Source organism: Solanum dulcamara, chromosome 6 (assembly GCF_947179165.1).
Source record: "Solanum dulcamara chromosome 6, daSolDulc1.2, whole genome shotgun sequence".
Classification (NCBI taxonomy): domain Eukaryota; kingdom Viridiplantae; phylum Streptophyta; class Magnoliopsida; order Solanales; family Solanaceae; genus Solanum; species Solanum dulcamara.
The window spans coordinates 45,468,848-45,474,089 of record NC_077242.1 but is presented as its reverse complement, the minus strand read 5'-3'; positions in this window follow the sequence as shown (position 1 = coordinate 45,474,089).

Genomic DNA, 5,242 nt, shown 5'->3' with positions numbered 1-5,242 from the left:
TGTGAAAAGGTCCTAACTACCACCCTGAACGTTTTTCCAAAAAGGAACACAATTCGGGGCTCGAAATAGCCAAAACAACAAAATGTAAGAATTTCACATTTTAATCTAAATAATACATTAATGGAAGCCTATTAGCGTGATTTTACCTCAAAATAGGAGTTCCCAACACTTTCCTAATTCCCCAATGCGTTCTCCCTGCAATTCCCCATAATCTAGCCTTTGAATCACACAATTTAGACCGCCACAACTCTAGTTATGCTATTTTGAAGTTGGGGGCTTCGAGCTGATCATGTCTGGTCTTAAATTAAAAGACCAGACGAACTAACCATCAAGATCACAGAGTGAAAGATCACGATCTTGACTAGCTCATAAAAAGATCGTCATGATCATGAAGGTCATACCTTGCGATTGAGATGACCAAAAGTGGTCACCGTAAGTCATCCTTTCTTCGCGATTGCGAGAGAGGACCACGTGAATGCGGGATGGGACCTGTTACACCCTATACTCTTGAGCTTGGGATGTCTCTTAAGCTTCTTAGAAGTTATCATGTGAGCCGGATAATTTATGACACTATCAAATAACTCTAAGGAAGGGAGAATGTGATACCCCATAATAAGGAAGGCTGGAGCTAGGGTCAGGAGAAGTCGAAAGGAGTTGGAGGCCAAGTAATTAGTCTTAGGACTCAACTTACCTACGTAAGCAATTAATTTAGATGTCTTACATACTTAAGCTACTTGAGTACATACCAAGCTTACGTAGCATGGATTACATAGGTTCCTAAAATAAGACGAGATTACGAACCCACAAGAAGAAAAAGAGAATGACACGTGGAAGAAAAGAAGGAGTGACATGTGGCAAAATCTAAAGCAAGCAGCTGAATCACCTGCCTGCTGGGGAGTGAACCCCACTGTCACGTGATAGCCCCTAATTGGCTGCATAGATGCGGTGGCCCAATCAGGGCTAGACATGTGTCACCCTAAGTGGATGACACGTGTCACCTCCAAGGCAGCCCATATATACATGATTTATGACTCTTAAAGTCATTCTATATCCAAAAACACTTCAGCCAAGAACAAAGAAAAGGAAACCCTAAACCTAGAGAGAAAAGAGCGACGGCCAAGAGAGAAAAAGGTAAGGTTCCCTAATTTCGTTCTGTGAATTAATTATTTAAGGTATCCTACGGTGATATAGAGGTGTTTGATAATGTAAAATTTAATTTTGGAGCATCAAGGATATGATACAAGCAGTCCGCTCAATTTCAGCACGTTTAAAGAATTTCCAAGGCGCAATTCGGCAAGTTTTGGCCAATTTCGGGTAAGGTAAGGTTTTTCCTTTCAATATGGAGGTTATGGGGTGGTTATGTAGTGTATTATATTCCTTTTATGTGGCTGGAAGTATAAATATTTCATAGGGATGCTTGACGTTTGAAACAAACTAAATTGGAGTCGCTATAGTTAAAGTGTAGTCGAAGCAAGGTTTTGTGCCTGTGGTGTGCGGCTGAAGGTGTATGGTGGTGTGTTGCAGGGATGGAACATGGTCTAAATGGGTCATGTGTTATGCTGGTTTCATCCACATGACCCTCGGCTTTGTATAGTTAAAGATTTTACGAAATAAATATTAAAAACCCTCTTTTGGTATCGTAGTTTTAGGAGAATTGCTTGGAACTTATATTGCATTGTATTGTGGCATTTCTATGTTGTATAGATGCTGGTTGTTGTTTGCTAAGGTTTTGGGGTATAACGGAATTATTGATAGGGTAAGTTATAGGAGAGGTGCTACCCGATTTCCGTTAACCCCTTAACTAACTAAGGAACTAGTCGAGAAGGCAAGCGAGGAAATGAGTTCTATGAATACTCATAGGAAATCTAAGATGCTAAAAGGTCTAAGGTTGTTGATACTTGCATTGCTTTCATGTTACCTAGGTTCAAAGGACGACGGGGCAAATAAGATAAAGAGTAACCCGTAAGAGGTATGTAAAGCCTTTTTTCTCTTCATTTGGCATGTCTTAGAGGTAAGTAAAACGTGATACAATCTCTGAAGTAATTCCATTCCTAAGTGTCTCTTATTCACTTCTAGAGATTAAACTTTTATAATAGTTGAGCTACTTTCCTTGAACCTTTTATATGTTGAGGACTTAATGAATGTACGGGCTCCTAATTGTAAGGACTATATGAAAACAAGTACTCTGGAGTCCTTAAGCGGTTAGAATTACTTTGGTACATGTCTAGGGACCCTGAGATGCTAATTAATATAGCCCCTAATGGCATTTAGAGGGAAGCCAAGATGATGACACTACTACTCGGGTCCTCAGCCGATAGCTTAATCCTCTTATACTATCGGGTCTCTGATATTTTTTTAAATTGCATATGGTTACTCACTAATCTACTCGTGCATACTGTAACCCTTCTATCACTGAGTCCCGGGGCCGGGTACGTAAACGTGCGCAGTTCACTGCATTATCTACCGAGTCCCTCACTAGTGTCATGACCCAACCCTGTAGGCTGCGACTGGGGTCCGAACTGAACCCCCGCATACATGTCTATCAACTGTGATCAAGTTCAATTGTAAATAACATAACACCTCGTAACAAAACCCTATTGGGTGATAACATTTTTATAAACCTGTAGCCTCTTTCATTTGTATCATATCATGAAAGGTCACGCAAGCCGAAAAGGATGCCATAACATAATAACATATATCATACATCATGTAGACCCAGCTGAACCAAACCAATATCCATAACCCACATATACATGTCTATAGACCTCTAAAAATGTTAATGACAACATATGGCGGGATAGGGCCCCCATCGTACCCCTGAATAAACAAAGACAATTGTATACATCAGCAATCAGTGCAAAAACTAGGCTCTGATACAATGGAGCCTCTTCCAGCTGAGCTGAACGGAATTCTAAGCTGATGGACTCCCAAAACCTGTATCTGTATCTGCGGGCATGAAATGCAGCCCCCCGAGAAAAGGGGGTCAGTACGACATATGTACTGAATATATAGTATAACCTGGTATAACTGGAAGCATATCTGAAATAGGAAAGCAGGGGGTAAATATGTCATATAAAAAAACCATTGTACATGTACTTTGTGAATTACAAAAGTATGCATGCTCATATCATACAATATAGCCGACCCTTTTAGGGGCTCAGTGAATCATCTTTGTAGGACCATTATAGGCCCAACGACATCATCTCCGTATCACACCACATTATCATATACATATACATATATACCCAGCCTACTATGGGACTCGGTGTCATAATCATATCATCAAATACCATACTCGGCCCATTATAGGACTTGGTTTCATAATCATATCATCATATACCATACCTTGCCCATTATGGGGCTCGGTGTCATAATCATATCATCATATACCATACCCGGACCATTATGGGGCTCGGTGTCATAATCATAACCTCATATACCATACCTGGACCATTATGGGGCTCGATGTCATAATCATATCTTCATATATCGTACCCGGCCCATTATGGGGCTCGGTTTCATAATAAACCATATATAGGTAAATCATTATCTGAGACTCACTAAGGTAATCATACAGAACTATCATTCATGGATCAAAATGCTAATCATCTCAGGTGCCCTTTAAGTACCATTAGGGCTACATTAAATGAAGTCTCAAGAATCATAGACATATTTTAAGGTAATGTCAACTGGCTTATGAAATCATAGACATCTGTCATCCTAGAGTCTTTAGGAATAAGGGCTTTATATCCCACTACTAATCGACATATAGAAGGTTTAGGGAAGGTAGCTCTACTACATTAAGAGTTTGACACCCGGAAGTTAGTAAGAGACACGAATCACATTCAAAGCTGAAAAATAGAATTATATTAGAGCTCGTATCATATGTCATCTACCCTTAAGCCAGGTCCAAAGAAGGAAGGGATAGGCTTTACATACTTCTCATTTCCCATCCTACAGGAGTTTGAGAGACAATAACTCAACTATTGTGGGAGTTCTAATATCCAGAAGTGGATAAGAATGAGGAAGTATGCTCGGGGTTTCATGCATGGGATTATCCCCAACTTGCATATGCATATATACACATTGCACTTATATCAAAGATATACCAAGAGGAAGGAGATAGCTTTACATACCCTCTACTTTTCATCATCTAGGAGATAGTGGGAGGCACTAACTCAATTAGCATAGGAACTCCAACTTCAAGAAGTAGATAGGGATCATGAATCATATTCGGAGCTTTGTGAGTAGATTTTTCCCTACATTTCATATACACATCCTACTTACAACTAAGATATGCCAAAAAGAAAAGAAAGATAGCTTCACATACTCATCCCTTTCTAACGTATGGAAGGCTTGAGAAGCCCTAGTCTAATTACTGTAGGAGTGCTTTCATCAAGATGCAAATTAGGGTCGTGAATTATGCTTGGAATTTATGAGTAGGTTTACCCTCAAGTTCATATAAGGTTTACCGTAAGCGCGATTAGAGTAGTGAGTAACTATATGCAATTCAAAACATTATTGGAGACTCGCTGTTACACCCCACACTTTTAAATCTCAGAATGTCTCATAAGTTCCTTAGACATTATCATGTGATCCGGATATGCTACGATGCTATCAAATGACTCTAAGGAGGGGAGGATGTGATACCCCATAGTAGAGAAGGTTGGAAATGGAATTATAAGAATCTAGAAGGAATTGGAGACAAGTAATGAGTCGTAGGACTCGATTTACCTACGTAAGCTAATAACTTGGAGGTCTTACATACTTAAGTTATTGGAGTAAGTACAAAAATTGTATAGCATGGGTTATATAGGCTCTTAAAATAAGACAAGATTACGAACCTACAAGAGGAAGCAAAAACTAGTTTCCAAACTTATGAAAGTGAAGCAAGCAGGTGAAGGGAAAGCACCTCAAGAAAGCAGGTGACAAGCAAGCACCTCAAGCAAGCAGGTGACTCACCTGCCTGCTTGGAGGGTGGACCCCGCTACAACATGGCAGCATATGATTGGCCGCATGGGCTGCCACGTGTCACCCTAGGGGTTGCTACGTGTCACCCTAGGGGGGATGCCACATGGCACCTTCTAAAGGGATATACATGTATATATTATGATGACTATTAAATCAGTCCTCATCCAAAATTTCAGCAACATAAGAGAGGAAAAACGTGAGGAGAAGAAGGGAGCAGCCATGAGCTTGCTTGGAGAAAATAAGGTAAGTTTCTAAGTTTTTCTCCGTGAAT